The sequence below is a fragment of the Arachis hypogaea genome, chromosome 16, assembly GCF_003086295.3.
Source record: "Arachis hypogaea cultivar Tifrunner chromosome 16, arahy.Tifrunner.gnm2.J5K5, whole genome shotgun sequence".
NCBI lineage: Eukaryota > Viridiplantae > Streptophyta > Magnoliopsida > Fabales > Fabaceae > Arachis > Arachis hypogaea.
The window spans coordinates 7,087,772-7,102,740 of NC_092051.1; positions in this window are offsets into that span (position 1 = coordinate 7,087,772).

Consider the following 14,969-nt stretch of genomic DNA (forward strand, 5'->3'; position numbering starts at 1 on the left):
CATGGATGTCATATGCATTAGGAGGTGCTGTGTAATTAAATCTATTTTCAAATCACATATTGAACTGATAGGAGTTAGTGGATTGTTTGGTCCATGTAGTCAATCTTCCCTAATGTGATAAGGTTTGGTTGTTGTGTGTGTCGAGTTGTATTGGATATAAAAGTAAAATAAGTAAATAGCAGGTAGATTAAATTTTATTTTGCTGAAATTGATAAGGTCATATCTACTAGAAAAGAATGAACTACGATGAAGCCCAGCTTTAAATACTGGTTCTCCTCATTTTTAGTAGTTGAGCCAAGAAATCTAATAAGTGATTAGAAACGCTAAAGATTAAGGTAACATTGCAATTGGCATAGTAGAATTGGGGGTGCAGCTAAAGTAGGCAAATTGAGAAGTTCTTGGTTCTATTTGGTGGCTGTTGTGAGTGTCTCTTCTGGCCGAATACTCACTTGTTCAAAACTTGCAGTGTTGTTGCTCACTCCTTGGTTACCAGTTTGAAGCATACATTTTTTTGTTAGGGACAATTTCGATACTTCAATCTTTAGTAATAATGAAATTGCAATTCATACATTTTTTGTCTGATTTAGTTTGAATATTAATGAGAATTGAAATTTTCTCGAGAAATAAAAATTACGTTTTTATTGTATTCCAAACTAAAGAAAAAAAATTATTTTCTTGTGAGAATTCTATTGTCAAAGTGTATACATCGGTACATCCTGAAGGAAACTTTTTTTTTTTTTTTGAATCTTTGTTATTCATATGGTGGTCTTTTTTTTTTGGACCTGTTCATATGGTGGTCTTTGGGTTTAGTGTTTGTGCATTATTGGTGGGCTTTGTTGGATTGGTTTAAGCACAATGCCTTGTGGACTAAAACCCCGATATGCCCCGAGATTAACTTGTTATGTCGGCTTCTAATTCTCTAACTTTTAATTGAAACCCACTACCTTTTTTTTTATAATAAAACTTGTATATGTTATGTCCAAAAAAAATTCGTATATGTTGATAGTTTCATCAATAAAATAAAAGGAAGAAAAACCAAGTTGGGTTAGTCTAATAGTTAGCTCATTAGTTCGTTTAAGCAAGTATCGGAGTTGGAATTCCGCTTTGTGCATGTATCAACATATTGGCTAGTAAACCTTTACCATGGCAAACAAAATAATATGGACCGGACAATTTGATTAATGTGAAGAAAATTGCTATGGCAAGTAAATGCCATGGAACTTCTACATCCTGAAAATCAAACTAGTTTAAATCAGGAAAGTGAACCAGGACTTAAAAATGACCTTGAGACACAACAATACCAACTTAAGCCCCTAACAAACCTGATAAATAATACAAGGCAAGCATCTAGGGATAATCAATTTTTGTTCGCATTTGTTAGTGCTTTGTATAGCTGTTATAATCATATTTTGGAGTTAGTTATTCTTGATTGCTATGCATCAATCAGACTTAGAAATATATATTTTATATCATACAAAATATAAAATCAACTATATAGTTTAGTAGCTAAGGATAACATGTAAACAACTTTCATAATCTGAATGTATCAAGCTTAATTCTTCACTAGTTACTATAATTATTTTGAAATTATTTCTAAAAACTTACGTGGACCCAGTTTAACTAATTGAATCAAACTTATTCATTCGTATTTAACTTTAATTTGGTCGAATTTAATAACTACGATAATATATAAGATATGAAAAATAATAAAGAATTAAAAAAAACTGACCACATTAGTATAATATGTACAGATATAATAAGTAGATATATATATAATTTCTCTCATTTTTGTACTGTTAATTCTCCATAAAAAATAAAAAACTTATGTAGTAGTTTTAGTTATGGAAAAATATAGGTAAATAATGAAAATATTAAACAATATAAACAATAAATATGTCGAATGTTCAATTCAATAAAGATGTAGATGATTATGTTCATTATTTTTAATTGGATGGTTATTTCTTTTGATTTGATTTACTCATGCACAGTTCATAATAGCCGGCGAATATTCAATTCACTAGGTGTGCAGATGGTTATTCTAATGTTAAGATTTAGAAGGTAATTTAAGGTGGAATATTTTTTTACTTTATTAGATCAATTTTAAAATTTATTGTTCATATTATTTATAAAAATTATTGTCTACCTAACAAAATCCGTTAATTATATCTCTCTCTATATTATTAACTTGTTACGTAATTAAAACGAAAATTTATACATAGTATGGACTATATGAATAAGAAATGTGAAGCAATCTGAGTCTTCCAATAGTAGTCAATGGATATTTAAATTCTACTACTCTATGATCTGATCTGCAATGTTTCCAAATGGATGATGAATGAATGGCCAGTCAAATTAGGGTTTGTCATAACTGCAACTCCTCAGTAAGATTGGCATGTTGCTCAGGTTTCCAACACTTGCTTTTTTTTTTCTTCTCTCTTTATGGCAGAATGCAGATAGTAAATTACTAAATTTGATCATTTTTTAATTAATGTTTTTATCTCTATCTGTAATAAAATAATAAAAAATAATAAGTTGGAGAATCAGGAATGATGAGTATGATATCCTGGACCTGGAGACAAGAGAGCTAGAAAGAAAGATGTCAGTGTGTGTGACAGGTTCAGAACTCAGAATCAAGCAACCTCTGGATGCATGGTCAAGCTACTAATTATTAATATACTAAGGTAGTATTAAGGACACTATTTTTAATAAAATATATTTCGAATAAAATTTTATTAGTTCACATTTAGAATAACAATGTATGAATAGTTTCTTTTCAAAATTAGGATAACCATTTGAGCATAAAAAAAATTTTACTCACTACTTTTATTTAAAATGAGAATCTATCGTTAGAAGGTCAATTTTTAATTTTAGAAGTTTTAATCTCTTCTGTTTCTATTTTTTAAAAATATTAAAGAAATTGAAATTTTAATTCCAATCTTTAATTATTAAATATAAAGCGTCAGGTTTAAAGGTAAATTTTCATAAGTCAAAGGCCCAGTGTTCTAAGAGGGTGTCGAAGAGGAGAAAAGGGATTCTCTCAAGGGTCTCTAACATCCGGTTCTGCAATGATTTGGGTAAATACCTAAGAATTAACATCGGTCATGCCAGAGCTTCTAGGAAGACGGCTCAGGAGATTATTGAAAAAATTTCGAGGAAGCTCTCCAGTTGGAAAGGACGCCTACTGAATAAGGCAGGGAGGCTTTGTCTTGTTAAATCGGTTATGGCCTCTATCCCAATTTATGAAATGCAAATTTCTCTTCTCCCGAAGTATGCATGTAATAAAATTGATTCCTTGATGAGACAATTCTTGTGGAAAGGCCAAGCGACTGGAAAAGGGCTGCCTTTGGTCAGGTGGGAGGTCGCCATAACTCCTAAAAAGGCAGGAAGATTGGGTATTAGGAATACTTCCTGTGCTAACATGGCGCTTCTGGGAAAGTTGGTATGGGATTGTCTAAATAATAATGAGAAGTTATGGGTGCAGGTTCTGAAGCATAAATATCTCAGGAATCAATCTGGTATGAACGGAAACAGTAGAAATTCTTCATCGGCTACCTGGAAGAACATTGTTAGTGCCTATGAGCATCTCAAGGAAGGGCTTCATTGGAATATTGGAGATGTCCACAAATCAGTTTGGTATGATGAGTGGACTCCTTTTGGTAAGCTTTGCAATCTTGTTCCTTATGTACATATTTCTGAATCAGATTTCATGGTGGCTGACTTGTGGAAAGGGGTGTCTTGGGAGGTTGATAGTCTTACCACGTCTATTCCGCATGAGATTAAGCAGTTTATTTGTGGTCTGAGATATCCTAGTTTGACTGAGTTGGAGCCACAGTGGGAGTGGTGGCCTGCAGCAACAAAAAAGTATAGTGCAAGGGAGGGTTACAGATGGTTATTAAAGAAAACATTAAATTGGAATGCCAACAGTAATTGGAACTGGTTGTGGAACACAAACATTCCAGAGAAGTTCAAATTTACTATGTGGCTTAGCTTACATGATGCTCTACCAACTGAGACCTTTCGATTCAAGCGGCATTTAGCTTCTTCAGATATGTGTAAGAGATGTAACAAGGCACAGGAGACTATGGAGCATTGCCTTAGAGACTGTGAACGATCAAAGGCAATCTGGTATATGTTGGATCCTAGTATCCTGGATTCGACGGCTGGTACTGCTCTTGAAGAGTGGTTTCGGAAAGCCTTGGCTAACAATGAGGCGTCCTTTGGTGCAGGGCTTTGGTGGGTATGGAGACATAGGTGCAATGACATATTCATCAACACTGACAACCCTTTGACAGACCATAAGGTTGTTGCCTTGGCCAGAATTACCGCCAAGGACTTACAGGTTTACAGAAATCGAAGCAATGCCTTTAGGTCTCTCCGAAATTGCCTGTGTTGGGAACCACCGGTAGGCAATAGTTTTAAAGTTAATTGTGATGCAAGCTTGCATATGGATTCAAATTTAACGGGATTTGGGTGTATTATTAGAGATTCTAAGGGAGATTAGATCTCGGGCTGCTCTGGAAGCATTCTCCCTTGGCCTATAATCAGATGTGAATTATTTGCTGCTTGGAGGGGGCTGGTTTTAGCTTGGGATTGCGGTTTGAGGGATATTATATGTGGAACGGATTGCCTTGACATTCTGCCCATCATGCATGAGCTTACAAGTGGGTATTCATCTGAAGTAACAGATTTGGTTCACAAGATTCAGGAGCTTTTATCTCGTCCTTGGCTTGTTCACGTTGAATGGGTGTCCCAAGAAGCAAATAGAGCTGCGGATTGGATGGCTAAATATGGTGCCAAGAGTAACTCTAATCATGTTATTTGGTCTGAGCCTGGTGTTGATCTCCAACGAATCATCCGCTCGGATTTAGGATAGTTTTTGCTTTGTTTCTTTCCTTGTTTAGACACCAAAAAAAAAAATATAATAGATAGTCGAAAAAATATAGGATACCAATAGATTATTTGCTAATTTATTGTCAACAATAATTAATTATTATATTTTAAACACATGTATAAAGAGACACATCCAAAAAATACATCTATAAAGATATTTTTATTAGATACATCTACAAAAATACTTCCATTAAATACAGTTATAAATAAGAGCCGGTAGAAATTCGCAGAAATATTGTTGGTAAGGGATTGTTTCTAGTCTTTCAAAACAAACCTCACCTTAATGAATACCACTTCTTCTGTAGATGGCGAGAATCTTTCTGAAAAGGGTTAAGTGTGGCCAAAAACAGTGATTTGATGTGGTGGACAAAAGAAGCCGAAGGCTTTGGAAAATGCTACCGCCAAACCAGCTGATCACATTCACATTTACTATATTTGGAAACTGAAAAATGTATGGGTGCCCCAAGGGCCCATTTCAATTGCATAATTATTTAGTACTACACTTTCTTTATTCTTAAAATTGCAAAAATTTTAATGCCCATATTTGCCTCCCTTCCCTCAAATTAATTAAGGATCTATCTCTTTTATTTAATGAATCATGTTAAAGTAAAAAGGCCACACCAAATTTGGAAGAGAAAAAAAAAAACATTATTATTATTGATTAGCGGGAATGTACTAACATACTCATCATCCAAATTATATTTCCATAACCCTAAACGCCCATGCATTTTAATTTCCATGTTTAGCTTGCTTTTGAGAAACTTAGTAGATTAATCAATGAGTTTAATTTCTACTTCATTTCCATCCCTTGGAAGCAAAGTCAAGGAATAAGAGGCGTTTAAAAAGTTTCAAAGACTATTTTTAATAGACTTTTGATTTATAAAAAGTTATATTAATATTATTTGATATAATTTTTTTAAATATGTTTTTAACTTTTCAAAAAGTTATTTAAGAGTTTTTAAAAAAATTAAAAGATTTGAGTTCTTTCCTTCTCAAAAATTATTTTATCATTTTTATTTATTAAAATAATTTTTAAATATATATTTTTATTATAAAAATTTAAATACAAAATAATTTATTTAAAAATTATTTTTAATATAAATTTTTATATTTTATTTTTTTAAGAAGAGTTTAACTATTAAAGTAATGTAAACAAAACTTGGCTAGTTACGGCAAAATAAATAAGACAAGGCACCTAATGAAATAAGGGATGGGAATTGGCCTTCTTATTCTTGTTGCTTTTCCCATAAGAAGTGTTTGCCACTTTGCCCAAATTAATGGACTCTTTTAAGATAAAATATCAATGTAATTAAGATCTTGCTAATATTAGTGATGAAAGAGTGTTTATCGAGGAATTCTCATAGTACTAGCTAGGTTTTAAGATGAATTAGCCCGGTTTTATTAAGTAGACAATAGTTTTTGTGAATAATGTGAACAATAAATTCTAGAATTGACCCAATAAAATAAAAAAATATTCTACTCCTAAATTACTTCATAAATCCTAATATTAAAATAACTATCCGTACACTCAATGAATTGAACATCCATTCATTGTTAATTTTGTATGAATAAATCGAATTAAAAGAAATAACTATCTAATTAAAAATAAACATAATCATCTACATACCTATTGAATTAAACATCTAATATATCAATTGTTCACATTGTTTAATATTCTCATTTTCTATCTATATTTTTTCTAATTAGTCTAATAACTTTTAAATTTTTTTTCGGTGAGTAGTTTGTCAGAGAATGTATCTTTTTAATTTTTTTTTAAATTGTTTAGCAAGTATAATTTTTTATTTTATACTCTTTAAATAAGACAATATATATATATATATATATTAAATAATAAAAAATAACACTTTATTAAACAATTAAAAAAAGAGAAAGTCTAGGGACCAGCACTTTTGTTGAAATTTGGCCAGCACTTAACCATCAAAAGGAAAATAATTAATCCTACACCATTAGATATCATCTCATACCATTAAAAATATTGATGATGGCTAATTGATGGTTAAATATCACAAATTCTACTGGCCCCTAGCACTCCTCTTAAAAAAAATTAGAAAAAATCCATTCCGATCTTTGCCATACCTTGTTTATGTTAGCATAGATTTTTTAGAATGGTGAAATATTGAGATTGATTTTACTAATCTATCATTCTTAATATATACCAATATGCCTCATCAGTCTATACATAGGTTTTAGATTTTGCATCTGTCAATCAACAAGCTAAGTTTAATTTAGAGTTTAGCCATTAATTCTTGCTGTCATCATGGACGTATCGCTAATTGGAAATTTAGCACTAAATTATATGAAGATCGTTGACCTTTATTTTGAAACGAACATCACCTCCTTCTGGTGGCATAGAACATTATCCATGTAGCCTCATGCCACTTTGGTTAGTTGACATTCTTAACTAATCAAATTATTGCAATTAATTAATTGAATCTTGTAGGTAAGGATACTCTTTAAGAAACAAAAACAATAAACAAAATCTAAAACATCATTAATTTTATAATATTGGATGAAGGGAGAATCTTGCCCTTGTTAGTCTGTTCAAGGAAGGGATTCTTTCAATCTGAGTTTTTTTTTTTTAATTTTTCTTTTTTAATTTTTTGGTTTTTTATTCAGAGAACTTATTATTATTATTAATAAAATAAATAAAAATTATATATGCTTATATATATATATATATACAAAAAAATTTATTTATATATTAAAATCAATTATTAAAATTAGTTATTAAATATTTATATTATTTAATTTATTTTTAATATATATTTTACATTAGTAGATGATTTTAACATTTTATTATTATAATTGATATATAGTATAGTTGTGGTCAGTTTATATTTGATTAAAATTAGGATGCATTGAACTTAATCACAAGGATAACATGTCACAATCATAGAAAGCGTAAAAAATTGCAGTACCGTAGACCAAAGAGTAAGATAATCAACAAGCAAAGAGATTTACATGATTAACAGATTTATAAAATGAAACACCCCGCGTTTTCAACTTGTTAAATTTATGTCTGGATTAAGTTTTTTATTTAATTTAAATAAGTTATTCAAAAATTTGAAGTACTAAATAATGATTATATATTGCGCTTCGAACTACTCTGGGCTATCGTATCTTATCACTGGAAGCAAACTACAAAAAATGCAATTTGGAATATTAAATGCTCCCCATTCATTTTCAAAGATGAAGAATAATCACTTATGTCAACATCCAAAGCCTTTTTTTTTCTTTTTTTTTTTTTAATTTCACAAACTACATACTCGGCTCACTTGAGAGTTGAGATTAGCCATTCAAATTTTTTGGAGAAAATTGATTAGTAAGTAATAGTTGCTTGTAGAAACTATTGCCATATATGAAAGTATTAAACACTTTTTTCTTATTAATTAAGAAAAAAGAAATTTTCATAATTCACGACATATAACTTGTTAAAATCATACGCCTTTAAAATAATTAGAAATAAATTTCAACTTATACATACTAATAGTTTTTTTCATGAGTTAATTTTATGTATATTTTGACTTCGTAAAATTATGACTATTTACGTATCTTTTCATGTTAATTTAAGATTTAAGAAAAGTAATATTATGACATGATGTCATAATTTCTATAATTGAAAATTTTAAAATTTAATCTTTGTTAAATTAAAAAAAAAATTATACAAAAAATATATTAAAAATATAATTATTTATATATCTCTTTTTATTAATTTATTTTTTTTAAAAAAAGAGTGTCATGAGAATTATACAATAATATTTGCTTGGATGTGATCCATATACTGGATCTATATCTATACCAAAATAAAATAAAATAAAAGGACGGTACCATTTCCCATTTTCCCAGCAAATAATGGAGCGCGGGCGCTATTATTATTAACATAAAACAATAAAATATATAGTGTAAAACTTCGCAGGAAAACACAAAATGAGGGCAACATAAAATTGATAAAATTTGTTGAATTTTAATCAGAGAAAAATATTATATACGTGACTTGACTCATTGTTTAGTTTGCAGGTTAGTTATTTAGTTGATTATGTCAGCTTATTAAGTTAGTTAGAATGATAGTTAAATTAGTTTGTTTTTCAGTACCTTCCATTAAAATATAGATTGTATAAATAGTAACAATGTATACTAAATAGATGAGTTCATTCTTCTTCTTTTTTTTTAATTAAATTTTGTACATTTTTCGTCACTCCACTTCTCACCTTTCTCTCAAGAACTCACACCATAAAAATTGATGAGGGTTCCATTTTCTTAGTTTTTACATATATAAGTGATGTTTGTCATAAAACCACTTATCTCAAAAGTTTAAGCTGATAGGAAAAGATAATACTAATGGTTATATCTCCAACATTCTCCCTCAAGCAAGAGCCTTTCTTTTTGGGTTTGCATATCCAGCCCAATTCGAATCACTGTAAACAGTTATTCTCAAAGAGGTCTGCCATTTTAGATGCAAGCCATAGCTAGCTGTTCCACTAAGGTACCTCGGCACATGTTTAACTAACTTCCAATGAGACTCCAGAGAAGCTTGAACAATCTGAAACAATTTGTTAACACTATAACATATTTCAGGCTTGGTTATTGTCAAGTATTGCAAGTTGCCAATGACTGATTTGTACAGCTGTGGATCACAGAAGCTCGATCCTCCAAGAGCTGTGATCTTTACAGTTGAAGACAAGGGAGTGTGATAGGGTGCACAGCCCACCATGCCAGCCTTCTTTAGGAACTCACTGATGTACTTTTGTTGAGTGAGCAGCAGTCCTCCATCACATGTTTTGTTCACTTGAATTCCAAGGAAATAGTGAAGATCTCCCATGTCTTTCAAAGCAAACTTAGCATTCAGTTTTGCTATGACATCCTGCACAAGTTCTGGAGACTCCCCAATTACTATGATATCATCAACATACACAAGCACATAGGTTTTTAGTCCACTGAGTTCCTGAATGAAGACTGAGATATCAGATTTTGTGGCCTTAAAGCCAATTTCTCTTAAGCCACCAACCAGCTTATGGTATCACTCTCTTGGGGCTTGTTTCAGCCCATAGAGAGCTTTAGTGAGCTTACACACCAATAGGAGATCTCCTTGCTCATAACCAAGGAGCTGTTTTATGTAGACTTCCTCTGTTAAGTCTCTATAAAGAAAGGCATTGTTGACATCTAGCTACCTTATTGTCTAGGAGTTAGATACAGCCATAGATAGTATAATTTTGATGGAAACAGGTTTTACTACAGGACTATAAGTTTTTGTAAAATCAGAACCAGGCTTCTGAGCATACCCTTGAGCAACCAACCTTGCTTTGTACTTTTGCAGAGTCCCATCTTCATTGTACTTTACTCTGAACACCCACCCGCTGCCAATCGCTTCTTTATTTAGTGGAAGAGTCATTAGTTCCCATGTTCTGTTCTTAACCAAGGCATCATATTCCACATCCATAGTTGCCTTCTCCTCTGGAGACTTGAGGGCTTGTGTTACTGTTCTTGGCTTAACACTTGTAAGGAAGACCTTTGGCTTGACTATGCCAGCTTTAGCCCTGGTGATCATTGGGTGAGAATTCACTGCTACAGTTGAATGAACAGGTTCTGGATCCTCGAAAATTGGTAACACAATTTCAATGTCATTAATAGGAATTGGAGTAGGATTTGATGAGGCTGCTGTTGGCATTTGAGACCTGGCTGGAGTGCTGGTTGAGGGAAGGTCTATTGACTGTTGTAGCAAGGTTGAAGAGGAGGTATGAGTAGCTAGGGGTGGCAAGCGGGGAAGCCCGCCCTGCCCCGTCCCACCCCGCCAGAAGCCCACTCTTAGGCGGGCTGGCCCGCCCCGCTCCGCCTAGTGAGGCGGTCCCAAAATTCCAGCCCGCCCCGCCTAACGACGGGCTGGCGGGCCGGCGGGCTAAGCCCCCAAATATCCTTTTTTTTTACTTTTAACTATTAAATAATATATATAAGGTATAAAAAAATCTCTTCTGTTTTTTACTTTTAACTATTATAATTTTTATATTCACAAACATTAAAGTCTTTGTAATTATAAATATCTAATAAACATAATTATAAACCAAGTTTTTATCCAAAACATAATTATAAATATTGTTCCCAAAGCAAAATAAACATAATCCAAAACATAATTATAAATATTGTCTCTAAAACAAAATAAACATAATCCAAAACACTCAATTTTCATCTTCATTCTCTTGTAAGTTGGGTTGGGAGAAGTTGAGTTTTGGTAAAAAAAATTGTAAAAATATCTCCTTGCTAAAAAATACTAAGCCCGGCGGGGAAGCCCGCCCCGCCCCGCCAAAGCTCGCCAAAACCTACGGTTTAAGCGATGCGGGTTAAGCGGGCTTTTGCTATTTGGCGGTCCCAATTTTCTAGCCCAACCCGCCTTTTTTGGCGGGTTACGCGGGCCAGCCCGGTGGGTTTAGGCCCGTTTGCCACCCCTATGAGTAGCAGAAGGCTGCTGGCTTGAAGTTGGAGTCCTTAGACTTGTTTGTTGAGAGTGATGCTGCATATCTTTAACTGAGTTTAGGACGAGCCTCGAAATTAGTCTTGGAATGGTTGGGACAATTGGGACATCATGTGATGCTGCTTGACTTTCTGAGACAGTGTTTGCTTGATTGTGACCTGTTGCTTGCTGAAAAGGGAACTGATCCTCAAAGAATACAACATGAGGAGTGATGATGACTCTTCCATCTTGAGTGAGATATTTATAGCCTTTGTGAGAGGTTCCATAACCAATGAAAGTGCAGGAAGAAGATCTAAAGTCCAACGTATGTTTGTTATAAGCTCTATGATGAGAGAAACATAGGCAGCCAAAGACTTTAAGCTGTTCATAAGAGGGCTTCTTGCCAAACAGTTTTTCAACAGGGGATAAGCCATCTAAAACTGATGTTGGGAGCATATTAATCATCTTTGCAGCAGTGGTAAAGGGCTCCCCCAAACTTTGTAGGCATAGATGCACCAGCAAGTAAGTCCCATTTCAACCACATGACGATGTTTTCTCTCAGCAGCTCTATTTTGCTGATGGACGTGTGGGCAAGAAAACCTGCAAATAACTTCTTTGGCCTGCAATAATTTTGATAAATTCACATACTCAGCAGCATTGTCACTTTGCAACATCTTCAATTTTGTGTTTAATTGTAACTCAGCAGTTTGTTGGAAGTGATTAAATACTGATTTTAATTGAGCTCTAGACTTAATTAGGTAAAGCCATGTAAATTTGAAAAATGCATCAATGAAGTTTACAAAATACCAGTGTCCACTATTATCAGCAATAGGGGTTGGACCCTAAATATCAGAGTGTACAAGTTCTAAGGGATGCTTGTATACAGTATGTGACAGGGAAAAAGGTAAATGATGAGATTTGCCAATACAGCAGGCTGAACAATCAACTTTGGTTACAGGAATGGAAATTGGACAAACCTTAAGTACTCTAGACATAACACTATGATTGGGATATCCTAGCCTAGCATGCCAAGTCAACAGATCATCTTTATTTCCTACTGATGCAGTGAAATCTTCTGGTGAGCTTTGAAGAGCTGGGAATCTATAAAGGCCTTGGTGAACAATGCCTTGAAGCACTGTCTCCTGAGTGTCTTTTGTTTTTATGCAGCACCTATCATCATGAAATTCAAAAAGACTTGGTTGTCACAATAAAACTGATACACACTCAACAAGTTTTTGTGATATCAGGCACACATAGCAGTTTCTTAAGGTAGAGTATTCTAGAGTTTAGATAAGATTTAATACACGAGTTACCAACAAAAGAGATGTGCAAACCTGCTCTATTACCAATGATGACTTGTTCATTGCCATAGTACTCCTCCTTTTCTAACAGATTTTGGTCATTGTGAGTCATGTGATGCGTAACTCCTGAGTCAGGATACCAGTTTGGATCCTGAATTGTAGCAAGTGTTGCTAGGACGTTGCAAAAATTGGCCTGAGGCTGAGAGGCATGAGAAACCTGGTTGCTATAGCCAGGACTATTTCCATCTTTGATAGTGTATCCTTCATTATTGTAAGCCTGGTTGTTTCCACTGTATCCTCTATTATCATAATCTCCTTTATAAGGATCTTCACTGTACCTATACCAACAAGTCCTCGCTGTATGACCTAGCTTATTGCAAACATGATACTAAGGTTTGTCATTCATATAGCCTCTTGTGTTTTGCATTCTTCCTCCTCTATTGAACTGGCCTCTACCAGCTGTAAATTATCCACTATTCGACTGTTCTTGCATTAATGAATCTTGAGTATACCTTCCTCCATTGAAAGTCCTATTGCTGATAATAGTGGACATTGGTATTTTGTAAACTTCATTTATGCATTTTCCAAATTTACATGGCTTTACCTAATTAAGTATAGAGCTCAATTAAAATCAGTATTTAATCACTTCCAACAAATTGCTAAGTTACAATTGAACACAAAATTGAAGATGTTGCAAAGTGACAATGCTGCTGAGTATGTGAGTTTATCAAAGCTATTGCAGGTCAAAGGAGTTATTTGCAGGTTTTCTTGCCCACACGTCCATCAACAAAATGGAGCTGCTGAGAGGAAACATCGTCATGTGGTTGAAATGGGACTTACCTTACTTGCTGGTGCCTCTATGCCTACAAAGTTTTGGGGGGAGGCCTTCACCACTGCTGCAAAGATGATCAATATGCTCCCAATACTAGTCTTAGATGGCTTATCCCCTGTTGAAAAATTGTTTGGCAAGAAGCCCTCTTATGAATAGCTTAGAGTCTTTGGCTGCCTATGTTTTCTCATCATAGAGCTTATAACAAACATAAGTTGGACTTTAGATCTTCTCCCTGTACTTTCATTGGTTATGAAAACTCTCACAAAGGCTATAAATGTCTCACTCAAGATGGAAGAGTCATCATCACTCCTCATGTTGTATTCTTTGAGGATCAGTTCCCTTTTCAGCAAACAACATGTCACAATCAAGCAAACACTGTCTCAGAAAGTCAAGCAGCCTCACTTGATGTCCCAAATTGTCCTAACCATTCCAAGACTAATTTCAAGACCTGTCCCAAAATTAGTTGAAGATAGGCAGCATCACTCTCAACAAACAAGTCTAAGGACTCCAGCTTTAAGCCAGCAGCCTTCTGCTAGTTATACCCCCTCTTCAGCTTTGCTACAACAGTCAATAGACCTTTCCTTAACTAGTACTCCAGCCAGGTCTCAAATGCCAACAGCAGCCTCATTAAATCCTATTCCAATTCCTATTGATGACATTAAAATTATGTTACCAATTTCTGAGGATCCAGAACTTGTTCATTCAACTACAGCAGTGAATTCTCACCCAATGATTACCAAGGCTAAAGCTGGCATAGTCAAGCCAAAGGTCTTTCTTGCAAGTGTTAAGCCAAGAACAGTAACACAAGCCCTCAAGTCTTCAGAGTGGAAGGCAGCTATAGATGTGAAATATGCTGCCTTGGTTTAGAACAGAACATCGAAACTAATGACTCTTCCACCAAATAAAGAAGCAATTGGCAGTAGGTGGGTGTTCAGAGTAAAGTACAATGCAGATGGGACTCTGCAAAAGTACAAAGCAAGGTTGATTGCTCAAGGGTATGCTCAGAAGCCTGGTTCTGATTTTACAAAAACTTATAGTCTTGTAGTGAAACCTATTTCCATCAAAATCATACTATATGTTGTATCTAACTCCTGGACAATAAGACAACTAGATGTCAACAATGCCTTCCTTCATAGAGACTTAACAGAGGAAATCTACATGAAACAGCCCCCTGATTATGAGCAAGGAGATCCCCTATTGGTGTGTATGCTCACTAAAGTTCTTTATAGGCTGAAACAAGTCCCAAGAGAGTGGTACCATAAGTTGGATGGTGGCTTAAGAGAGATTGTCTTTAAGGCCACAAATTCTGATATCTCAGTCTTCATTTAGGAACTTAGTAGACTAGAAATCTATGTGCTTGTGTATGTTGATGATATCATAGTAACTGGGGAGTCTCCAAAACTAGTGCAGGATGTCATAGGAAAACTGAATGCTAAGTTTGCTTTGAAAGACATGAGAGATTTTCGCTATTTTCTTGGAATTC